Below are 13,662 nucleotides of genomic sequence, written 5' to 3'. Positions count from 1 at the left end.
TTGATATTCTTGCGGGCTTTGCTCTTAATAATTAGCGTATCAACATATATGTTATGTATTTGCACAGTTTTTTTATAACTAATTTGATTTATATTCAGATTGAAGTAATAATATCAGAACAAAAAAAGACCAATGGATAAATTTCGATATGAAAACATGAATTTAAAAAAAATAACAGATAATGATACCATTTTATATTTATCGTCGAGATTTTTAACGAAAATTAATAGATTATTAATATTATTATGGCAAAAACTTGTGTGAGATGGTCTCACGGATCGTATCTTGTGAGACGGATCTTTATTTGGATAATCCATTAAAAAGTATTACTTTTTATGCTAAGAGTATTACTTTTTATTGTGAATATGAGTATGGTTGACCCGTCTCACAGATTGAGATCCGTGAGACGGTCTCACGAGACCTACTCTATTATTATTGATGTTCACGTCCATATATGTTATAATATTTATGTTACTCTAATTTTGGTGTTCGACAAATAACAGTATCGAGCTGTTTTTGAGATCCAACTGCTCTTTAGTTGTAATCTCAAGTTTTAGGATCGTTGAATCATTTCAAGTCATTCAAACAAAACATCAGAAATTCAAGTCGTTTACACAAGAAAGTCAAGCCGCAGATTATTTGAACTCTAGCTATAAAATATCATCTGTCAAATTGACCGGATCAAAGTCATATTTGCAGTACACGTGCTCAAATTGTTGAAACTCCAAGGATATTTCAAGACAAACCGCACGACAACTGATTTATTTAGAATGAATTATATAGTATCACACTTATTACCGAATGACATAAAACTGTTTATTTTTGTTCATGGTTTGTTGTTTTTTGAAAAGCAAATAGTCTAAAGTAGCAAAAGCATAAGAACCACTAAAATATTAACATTTAATGATAAAATACAGAGATTGAAAGAAACATGTCAATTCTGTTGGTAATAGTACATATGATATTTGAAAAAAATTCGAACGTTGGAGCTCTTCAACTATAAATATGAAGACTCGAGAATTTCAAACAACTCTCTTGAACTATCGCGTATCTGCCTATCTGTTTTCTCGAAAGATTTATGAGCACACTCAAGCAAATATAATTTCAAGTTGTTCAAATCACATAACTATTAGAAAATATCATATCTCTGAGGATCATTATGTGTTATATTACCAATTCAAGTTTTTAAGCTGATTGTTGTGTTATTTTTGCATTGTTTTCTGGTTAATCGAGGATTCTTAAATATTCAGACCTTGTAAAGTGATCACTAAGATTTCTAACTTAGACAGTGATAAGTACTAACTGAAATGAGTTGTTACAAAACGTTGTAAAACTAAAGTCTTTTAGTGAACCTTCCTAAGTAGAAGAAGGGGTGACGTAGAAATGTTATATCTGAACATCTATAAAAATATCTCTCATTTCATTACGCATTTTACATTTTTGTATATTATGTTCAAGTTGTTTCTTGTTAACTATTGATTGTATTTTGTAATTCATAACTAGTTGTTCCAAAATATTTCTCAATAGTTTAGAAATTTGTTGGGTACAATAATTGTCTCTGCTTGGTAGAGCGATCGAATCGTTGTGCTTGAGCTGATGTGCAATTTAAAATATTTGAGTTGCATCATACCACTAACTATAGTTTTTAATAAAGCATCAAACGATCGATCCTATAATTGGTATCAAAGCCAAGGTCACGGGTTCGATTCCCATTGATTGCAAAGAGTGCAATTATTGAAAGGGATATTGTTGGGTGCAATAATTTGTCTATGCTTGGTAGACCGATCGAACCGTAGTGCTTGAGCTGCTGTGTGATTTAAAATATTTGAGTTGCACTATTACCACTAACTATAACTTTTAGTAAAACGACGAGCGCGGTCCTACAAAGCTGTTAAGGGCGGTTCAAAGTTTTTAAAGTTTATTAGAGTTTATTCACCCTGTTTAAACTTTAATCTAATCACAACCACATATTTGGGGCAACAAAATGTATAATTTTTGAAAAATAAAAAACGAGATGAGCCTATAATCATAAATTGGTTCCACCAATTTTTATTTATTAATTTGAATATAAAAAACTTTCACATCATTATTTTTAAATAATATATATGAGTGCAGCCCAGTGCCTACCAAAAATATGATAAACTGAGACATTAGCTGCAAAAATCATTGGATGAAGTGAGAAAAAATTAGAAAAAACTGATGATATAGTCGTTTTTTCTTTGACAGAATTGGGGTGAGAATTTCCTATCTAAATTTAAATTAATTAAGAGAGTGTTTGTAATCACTAAACAAAAAAGTCATTCTGCACTTTTAACTTTTAAAAATCGGTCTTTGATATTTTTAAACCCAAATTTTACTTATATTTTTGCTCAATTTAATTAAAATATCAAAGATAATCTCATGTTGATTCTAATTCTTCAGAGTCGATTATAATAAATTAGTAAATAGATGAACATTTCTTTGGACACTTTTTATGGTCAATATTTTTGTCTATTCCAAAATTATTTTTTACATTCATTCAAATAAATAAAAAGATAGACGTGTTCTCTAAACCTAATATGAGACTCACTAATTTATCAAACATTTTACCTTAAAAAAAATTTCAACCTTTCATTTTTATTTTCAATCACCATCTATTTTTGTTTTTTTTACTTTTAATTATGTATACATTTTGTAACTACACACAAATTAGATTTAATCTAATATTTCATTTATGAGTGAGTCTCATGTGATACTGTCTCACGAATCTTAATCTGTGAGACGGGTCAACCATATCCATATTCACAATAAAAAGTAATACTCTTAGCATAAAAAATAATACTTTTTCATGGATAACCCAAATAAAAGATCCGTCTCACAACTACTGTGGGGACCCGGACGCTAATCAAGTTTTTAATCACCATTGGGACTAATTAATCAATTATAAAACAGGGTCTAAAAATTTTTCTTTTTAAATTGCGGAACGTAGTGAAATAAAACATATATACATCTCAGTATATAAAATACAAATCCTGTATTACAAAACATTTATTCAAACTAGAGTTTAACAACTAGTGTCAAGTGCTCAAACCCTATCTCAGATCAAAGTCCGAAGTCTCCACTCTAACTCGATCTCTCCTCATCTCCTTGACCCTGAACCTGTCCCACCTGTTGTCAAGTACACATACAGACAAGACAACAGCCGGATAAACCGGTGAGAATAACTCCCAGTATAAATCAATGAAACATGCAATCATATAACAACTATAAAGCATGTAATCAGGTATCAACAATATGTAACGAGTCTGAAACATAATCAATAACACACTGTCAACAATACTCGTAGCTACAAAATTCAGACTAGACTCAATCCTAGTCTAGGGATCCCGGTTCCAGACGTCGGTCTGCATATATCGACTAACAGTAATAGAAAAGACTCCAGTTCTATCCACGCCGATATAGTATCGATTAACAGTAATAGAAAAGACTCCAGTTCTATCCACACCGATACAGTATCGATTAACAGTAATAGACGAAACCCTGATTCTATTCACATTGATATATTATCGATTACCAGTAATAGAGCAAGCCCTGATTCTATTCACATTGATATGATATCGATTACCAGTAATAGAACAAAGTCCGATTCTATCCACATCGATATAACATCGATTAACAGTAATAGAAGGAACGATGAATCTATCCACATCGATATAATATCAATCAACAGTAATAGAATAAGCTATACATCTATCCACATCGATATAATATCAACTAACAGTAATAGAAGAAGTTATCAGTCTACCCACATCGATAATCAATCATCCAGTGACAGTCTTTGGCACAACCGCCAATATACCATCTTATGACATCGTGCAATGTGCCCGTGGCGATCCCACCACTAACGGCACTTCTGTCATAAGATTACTCTTCTAATACCTGTAATCTATAACTCAAGAAAACAAGTATATCAATCAATCCATGCAAATATCAATGCAATAAAGTAAAGTATGTTCTTTAGGGAAACCCAAGTCTAAACCGACTCAAGTCCATCTCCCAATACCACATTGACTTATACCTTTGTCTTCATGATCTGACGAAGACGAAGACTCCATTTCACGTCTGTCCATGTCAATCTGAATTCACAATATCGAATAGACTGTGTCAATATACAACTCAGTTCAAAGCCTGTTCTGATTAATATCGAATCAAGACATAATCCAATTCATATCGACAATATCACGATATAATCACAATCAATACTGAGTCTGATCAATATCAATTCATTGATGTTTTGACGGTATGACAATACAATTTCAGTAACCCCGTCCATCCGAACATCACAGATATAATCCCAAAGCTCATAATCAATATCGATACTAGTCATAATCTCAATAACAATACATATCTGATATGAATTCTCAGTCACATCGACTCTGAAAATCATAACAATTACATCAACGGTCCGTTTCTCAATCTGACTTCGCTTCTATGATGTCTAGCATGACAAGAACATCATATATGAATCCTATTCAATTCTGACAATATCATAATTCCAGAACATGTCAAAACGTAGCAAAACTTACGTCCAGTTGTAGCCTACGTTGATAGGAACTCAGTACTGAAGTCGAATTCAAAATCAGACGGACGGATCAAAATAAAAAGGCGTAAGGATTTCTGATCAATCTCCCTCGACCCCTTTTCTTGTTTCTTTCTTACTGAATTATGTTTGTATGTATATATATATATATATATATATATATATATATATATATATATATATATATATATATATATATATATACTTAATTCGTGCATGCAAGGGCAAGTGGCATCTTTCCGTTCTGCATGACTCGCGCTCGGGCGGTAAGAAACTACCGCTCGAGCGTGGAAGTTTCTGTCCAGAACCACGCTTGTTATCCATTGGCGCTCGGGCGGTAATTCTTTACCGCTCGGGCGCCATACATTCTGCCAAAATCTCATTTTATCCCACGCTGGCGCTCGGGCGGTAACTTTCTACCGCTCGGGCGCCAGACTTTCTGTCCAACTTTCCCATTTATGGTGCATTGGCGCTCGGGCGGTTCTTTTCTACCGCTCGGGCGCCAGATGTTCTGTCCAACATCTTAGCTTATAATATACCGACGCCCGGCTTCACCTCTCATGTCTTATTTGATTCCTGTGATATTTGTTAATCACAATTCTGGCAATTAATCAACGTAATTATACTCAAATCATTTCAGATTACGGTAATCAAATTTTCGGGCCTTACAACTACGACCCGTGAGACCGTCTCACAAAAATTTTTGCCTTCATTTATGAAGTAAAATAATAATTTTAGTTATATATTATTAAAAAAATTGTGTTGGGCATAGTAATTTCCACTCATGATATAACAATTGAAACGTGACATTTTAATAGATTAAAAATTATAATACCAAAGTTAAAAATAATTTTATAATTATAGATTGATGTTTCTATTGATCTCATGCTTATTCCAAATTTTAAAATAAACTATCTATTTCTGTTGATCTCATGCTAATTCCAATTTTTAAAATAAACTATCTATTAATTATACGTTTTTTTATTTTTAATATTTATTTTTTGTTATACCATTTTTATACCCACGTATATACATACTATATTTGATTTGAAATTATTAATATGAATTTTGTATTTGATTTTATTTTGTTTTTAATAGTTGATTTTAATATTATTGGGATTTGGAATGAAATATTGTGTTAATAATATATTAGTTCCATGAATAAGCAATTATTGTGTGTATCGTATATATTAAGAAATAGTATAAAGGTAAAAGATTGACTCCATAATTGTAGAGGAGCCTCCTTGTATATATAGCTTTGAGTTCCTTCGGAATAAAACTGAACCTTCAGATCTCAAAATTCTTACATGATATCAGAGCCATGACTGGAGGCAATAAAGAAGGTGATAAACAGAAAGGTGTAGTGACAGAAAAGAGCACATCACCATATCATCTCTCGGCTAATGATAATCCAGGCAACATTATCATGCAAGTGCAGTTGAAAGGCGAGAACTATGAAGAATGGGCGAGGGCCATGAGGACAGCTCTACGGGCCAAGAAAAAATTTGGCTTCATTGACGGTTCAGTTAAGGAGCCGCCAGATGATTCTACAGAACAAGAAGATTGGTGGACGGTGAACTCCATGCTGGTGTCGTGGATTTTGAACACAATTGAACCAGCTTTGCGTTCGACTATAACTTATATGGAAATTGCGAAAGAACTGTCGGACGACATCAAAGAACGACTCTCGGTGGGGAATGGACCACGAGTTCAACAACTCAAATCGGAATTGGCTGAATGCAAACAACAAGGGGCGACCATCATGAATTACTATGGAAAATTGAAGATGATATGGGAGGAGTTGGGTAATTACGAGAAGTACCCGATATGCCGATGTGGAGGATGTAAGTGTGATATTGGTCCAGAATTGGACAAGAAACGTAAAGAGGAGAAATTGAACCAGTTTTTGACGGGCTTAGATGACTCAATCTATGGGACAACACGTTCCAATATTTTGAGCAGTGATCCATTGCCTAGTCTGAACCGAGCATATGCCATGATTGTCCAAGAAGAGCGAATTCGTAGCATATCTCGAGGGAAGGAACAACGGAGTGAGCCTATGGCGTTTGTCGTTCAAACAACAACAAACTCGAATGGACGGATGGAAACCAAGGAGAAAGAAGCGCCATGCTTGATTTGCAAAAGAAATGGACACGATCCAGAATCATGCTTTCAACTAATTGGATACCCTGACTGGTGGGGAGATCGGCCTCGAGGAATTGGTCGTGGAGCGGGTCGTGGACAAGGAGGACAGAGACCACTTGTTGCCACTGGAGGAAGAGGTCGCAATGGACAGTTTCGGGCCAATGCAGCACAAGTAACTGCACAAGGAAGTACATCTAACATACAACCAAACGAAACAGATAAAAATGGATTGAGCGGATTGAGCAGCGGACAATGGAGTGTATTGATCAATCTCTTGAACAATCAAAAAGAAAGCAATCAAGGAAGATTGAATGGTAAGAAAAATAAATTAGAATGGATAATTGATACTCTGGCTTCTCACCATATGACAGGAAGTCTTGACACATTGAGAGATGTAAAGGAAGTTCTCCTGTGTCGAGTCGGGTTGCCGAATGGAATGGACACATCAGCTACGAAAGAAGGGAGTGTTGTTTTAGATGTCCATTTAAAACTGAAAAATGTCTTATACATTCCTAGTTTGATGTGTAACTTGATCTCAGTATCTCAATTGATCAAGGAGTCGAATTGCATTGTCCAGTTCACTGATAAGTTTTGTGTTATGCAGGACCACAATTCGAGGATGCTGATTGGTGCGGGTGAACAACGAGAGGGACTCTACTATTTCAGGGGTTTGACAGCAAGTAAGGCTATGATGACAATTAAGAAGGATACAATGGACCTTTGGCATCTAAGGTTGGGACATCCCTCTGAAAGAATAATTAAATTACTGTCGATGGTTGATTGCAATAGTGACATAGGAACTAAAGATTGCGACATCTGTTTTCAAGCAAAACAGTGTCGAGAAAAGTTTGTTTCGAGTGACAATAAAGCATCAAATATTTTTGATAAAATTCACTGTGATTTATGGGACCCTTATAGAAATCCAACTTTCTGTGGAGCATATTATTTCTTGACAATCGTCGATGACTGTTCTAGAGGTGTGTGGACTTATCTGTTGAATGATAAAAGAGAAGTTGGACGAACGCTTCAAAAACAATTTTCTATGATACAAAGACAATTTGATAAATCTATTCGAATAGTTCGAAGTGATAATGGTACTGAATTTACATGTTTGCATGATTATTTTGTGACAAATGGGATAATACATCAAACCTCGTGTGTTGGCACTCCGCAACAAAATGCGAGAGTAGAACGCAAACATCGTCACATACTCAATGTGGCACGAGCGCTACATTTTCAGTCAAACTTGCCTATTCAATTTTGGGGGGATTGTGTGCTGACTTCTTCTTACTTGATTAATTGAACTCCATATATTTTGCTACAAGGGAAAAAATCTTACGAAATCTTATTTCGTCAAAGCCCCTCGTATCAAAATATCAAAGTCTTTGGATGTTTGGCTTATGCACATAATCCCAAACGTGGAGGAGATAAATTTGCTAGTCGGAGTCGAAAGTGTGTTTTCATTGGATACACTTTCGGAAAGAAAGGGTGGTCCCTATATGACTTAGATTTTAAAGAATTCTTTGTCTCAAGAGATGTGATATTCGCAGAACGTGAGACCCTTTTTATGAATAAATCCGAGAAAGAACCGTTCAAAATGGACGCTGCTAACTTTGATGAAATTGCCAGCGAAGGATGTGAGAATGAACATGACACACAAATGCCATTGAGTAATAACAATGACAAGAATGAAAATGCATCTCAGAACTTAAAGGTGTCTCTAAGGGAAACACCCGAGACAACAAGCGCGGAAGAATCCGACATCTCTTTGGGACGTGGTCATCGGCAGAAACAGATGTCCACTCGATTACAAGATTATGTCTTGCACATGTTACAACGCATGAGTAACCCCACGAGTCCCTCTGTGCATTCACCTGGCCATGTTCATTCCTCAGGTAGTCCCTATCCCATAGCACATTATGTCAACTGTGACAAATTTTCTTTGGCACACCGTGCTTTCTTGGCAGTTGTGACTACATGTGTTGAACCTATTTCTTTCCTTGAGGCGATGAAGTATGAACACTGGAGAAATGCAATGAAAAAAGAGATCCTAGCATTGATAATGCAACGTGGACTTTGGTGCCCTTGCCACCAGGAAAAAGAGCTATCAATTGCAAATGGGTATACAAGATCAAGTATAATGTCGATGGAACGATCGAGCGCTACAAAGCTCGGTTGGTGATTCTTGGAAACAGGCAAGTCGAAGGGATCGACTACAACAAAACGTTTGCGCCGGTAGCAAAAATGGTTACGGTTCGCACGTTTCTGGCGCTGGCAGCAGCTAAGCATTGGGAACTCCATCAGATGGATGTGCACAATGCGTTTTTACATGGAGATTTGGAGGAAAAAGTATATATGCACATGCCTCCTGGGTTTCATCCTACGAAGCCAGGAACGGTGTGTCATTTGAAGAAATCTTTGTATGGACTGAGACAAGCTCCTCGTTTTTGGTTTGCTAAATTAGCTGTTGTCTTACGCAACTATGGGTTCATACAATCATTCGCGGATTATTCTCTCTTTATCTTACGCCAAGACAAGTTACAGATCAATGTTCTTGTGTACGTGGATGACCTTATTATCTCAGGCAATGATCATACAGCTAATGAGATTTTCAAGGCATATTTGAGCCGATGTTTCCATATGAAAGACCTAGGTCCTTTGAAGTACTTTCTGGGAATTGAAGTTGCTCGCTGACCTGAAGGAATTTTCTTGTGTCAACGAAAATATGCATTGGATATCATATCTGTGACAGGCCTGCTTGGTTCAAAACCTGCTTCTCTCCCACTCGAGCAACAACATAATTTAGCCTTAGCAAATGGAGCACTTTTATCTACGCCTGAGCGTTACAGACGCTTGGTGGGGCGACTCATCTACCTATCTGTTACACGTCCTGAGTTGTCTTATTGTGTGCATACACTGGCTCAATTCATGCAACAACCGCGAGTCGAACATTGGGAGGGAGCTCTCCGCGTGGTGCGCTACTTGAAAGGGAATCCTGGGCAAGAACTTCTTTTGCGATCAGATTGTGATTTACAACTCTCTGCTTGGTGTGAATCTGATTGGGCAGGATGTCCCCTTACTCGTCGTTCGTTGACATGATGGTTTGTGCTACTAGGGAATTCACCAATTTCATGGAAAACTAAGAAACAACACACGGTGTCACGATCATATACTGAGGCGGAATATCGGTCCATGGCGGCGACTGTTTCTGAATTGAAATGGTTAAAATAGTTATTGTTGGCTCTTGGTGTGGATCATTCGCGACCAATGAATCTGTATTGTGATAGCCAAGATGCCCTTCATATTGCTGCGAATCCATTGTTCCACGATCGAACGAAACATATCGAGATCAACTGTCACTTCGTCCGTGATGAGATCCGTAACAATAACGTGCAACCGACTTATGTTCCGACAAATGAACAACTGGCAGATATCTTCACAAAAGCATTGGGAAAACAACAATTTGAGTATTTACTTGGAAAGTTGGGCATTCGGAACCTGCATGCTCCAACTTGAGGGGGGGGGGGGGGGGGGGGGGGGGTGTATTGGGATTTGGAATGAAATATTGTGTTAATATTATATTAGTTCCATGAATAAGCAATTATTGTGTGTATCATGTATATATTAGGAAATAGTATAAAGGTAGAATATTGACTCCATAATTGTAGAGGATCCTCCTTGTATATATAGCTTTGAGTTCCTTCGGAATAAAACTGAACCTTCAGATCTCAAAATTCTTACAAATATACTTTTTAAGTGAATTAAATTTTAGATCTAATTTAAATTTACAAATGTCTTTCTCCCAATAACAAATTATACGCACACACATGCTAATCTTATTTTTTAAAGATAAATTACCAATATTTTAAAAATAATAATCTTTTAAAAAAATGATCGAGTGTTCACCACTATTTTGAAAATTATTTTTCTTTCAGATTAGTGAAACTTGTATGTTTGGTATGTGAGGCCAAGTCTCATTTTATTAAATAAGAAAACATGATCTTAAGTAAAAATGGAAAATAAAAAAAAATATTAAATAAGACTATAAATTTTATATAAAAAAAATTTGTTTATGGGGAGAGATCCTTCAAATATAAATCAGATCTAAAATTTAGTTTAATTTAAAAATATTAAAATCAGTTGGGTAGAAGATAAAAATTTAAAGAGGAGTGAATTAACGATTATGCAAAATATGTCAAATAATGCTAAGTTTAAGCCGTGTTAACAGATCAAGATAATAATCCAATCAGACTGAGTAATTTGAGCTACTAGAAAGGTATTCTAAGTGCGAAAACTGCTCAAATTACTTGGTAGATATGATATAAGAGGCAACAACTTGATTTACTTTAGTTCACTTATCAGCATATATAATATACTTCGCAACTCAAGTAAATAATAGTAAATAAAGAGGAAACAATTTGTTTATAGAAGTTTGAAGACTCAACTTTTATCTCTTCCTTTCTTTTGTTTTCAGAAAAAATTCTACTAGAAGATTTGATCGATACGACTTGTGCAAACCCACTTTAGCTCGGTTCACAACCTTAATGAAATGAAACTCCTAGCACTCTTTTCTTCAATTTGATATATTCAGAAACAGACTACTGCCAGTAACAATTGATTCTCACGACACAACAACACTAGTGTGTAAAAGATAAGCAAGAATACAAAGTTCACAATATCGATCCTTACTCTATTGATGGGAAACTGGGTGTGTGAAAAAACAACCTAAGGATGAATATTTTTGCGAAGTCCCGAAAATTTTAAGTCTATATGAACCACGTGCGTGCAAGTTATTAAAATCCTTATGTATTTTATTAAATGATTTTAATGCATACTTTCATTTAATTTATGAAATTTATTATTTTAATTATTCATGTTTATTTAATGTATGTTAAAATGTTCTTGAGTTTATGTTTCAGGCGATTATTCGAGGCGGTATCGAAGAAAGGAGACCGGGATGTTTTTTTTTAGTAATTTTAATGGAGACAAATTATTTTAAGATAAGATTTAAGTATTTTAAATGATTTATTTAATTCTTAGTATTTTAAAAGTCTAATTTAATTATTATGTGATATTATAATTTTAAAACTTTTATGGATTAGTAATTTGTGTATTTTAGTTATTTTTTTAAGCAAAATGATTAGTAAGTTAGTAGTCCTTAATTAGTAAGTTAATTATTAATTTAAAACCTTAACTATAATTACCTAATAATTGACTATTTTCTACACGCATGTATTATTCATTTTATTCTTAGTCAAACACATTACCCATTTGTTCTCCTAATGCACACATACACATATTCAAATATTTAATTTAAACTTACACACACTCAGACCTTACACACATACATATACACGTATACTATATATACACATCAAACAAAATATATATTTCAATCCAACTTTTGACTAAGGGAAAGAAATGTTTCTAAAACACTTCCCTATCAATTCTTGTCTCCATTTCCTTCCTTTTTCCCTTTCCTTTAAACAAGCGTACAATCTCTGAAAATTTCCAACATCATTTCATTGAGGTTATTTAAAGAAAATCGAGCTACGTTCGTCCCGGATCGTCTATCGCTCCGTCTCCGCTTCGGTATTGTCGTTACGGTATTTTAAATATCAAAAGGCACGTATATTCTGTTCTTGATGCATCGATCTTGTCATATTATGTGTTGTGTTGTTATTTATGCAAAAATTATATGTGCGATGCGTAGAAGTTTGAGCAATCACGTCTAGATCAAGTTTGAAACAATTTTGGATCACCAAATTCACGTTTTTGTTGTTCTGTAAAATACTGCGATTTTTTGGTACATATTTTGAGAAAACTTTTAACTACAAAAACGTATATCTTTTCGATACGTTCGATTTGATATAAAATTCGAGTTATTTGGATTAAAAACGAGTGAGTTATGGTGTTTTTAGTATGACTCCTATTTTTAGATCCGAAAACTCATGTTTCGCTGTTCTTTCGAAAACTGCGATTTTTCGGTACATATTTTGAGAAAACTTTTAACCACAAAAACGTAGAGCTTTTTGATACGTTCGATTTGATATAAAATTCGAGTTATTTGGATTAAAAACGAGTGAGTTATGGTGTTTTTAGTATGACTGCTCAAATCGTGTTTCAAGGAAGTTATGAATTTTAATATGTTCTTGAAGTTTTTATGTTGCAGGCTTTGTTGGGGATCGACGGGTGATCGTTGCTGCATATAAGAAAGTTAGTAATGATGTTTAGAGTATTTTTGAGGTTTTGATTCATGTCGTTAAGAGCTTGAATTATTAAGATGTCGTAAGAAATAAACTTTAATATAAATGACAATATTTTAGGTCGTATGAATTGTAGGGTGATTATAAAAGGTTAGTTCATTGTTATGGTGTCCTAGAATGGTCTCATAGTGATGAATCTTGATGCCTTATGTGTTAATTGGGAGAATAGAGATGTCGCAAAATTTTCATAAAATAATTCGTCGAACAGAGCGGACACGGACCCGGACACGGAGGTAGGCACGGTGTCCGTGCCTTCTTATTGCATCACAAAATTTTTTAAGCGCACGGACACGGACCTAGGGACGCGGTCCGTGTACCTTCAGATTTTAGGTATATTCTTTTATTATTTAAGGTTTGATTTGAGGTTTTACACCATGGTTTAATATGATGTTTTACAGGGTTATGTCATGGGAAATTATAGAATATTCTAAGAATTTATTTAGCTTGGGATTAAGCATGACATTTACGTTTAATTTGTACAAGTTAAGTTTATGTATTCATATTAGTATGTTGCAGCAACGACCCGATTGACATCCAACGAATCCCTCAATGCAAAGTAAGTATGTATGACGTGCAAAGAAAATATTTGAAGTTTTTGAGGTATGCTAAATGTCTTGTGACCAAAAGTGAATGGGTTTGGAAGTCGGTGAACGTGGCCGAGGACCTCTCCAC

The sequence above is a fragment of the Primulina eburnea genome, chromosome 3, assembly GCF_022965805.1.
Source record: "Primulina eburnea isolate SZY01 chromosome 3, ASM2296580v1, whole genome shotgun sequence".
Taxonomy (NCBI): Eukaryota; Viridiplantae; Streptophyta; class Magnoliopsida; order Lamiales; family Gesneriaceae; genus Primulina; species Primulina eburnea.
This window is presented reverse-complemented; position numbering follows the sequence as displayed.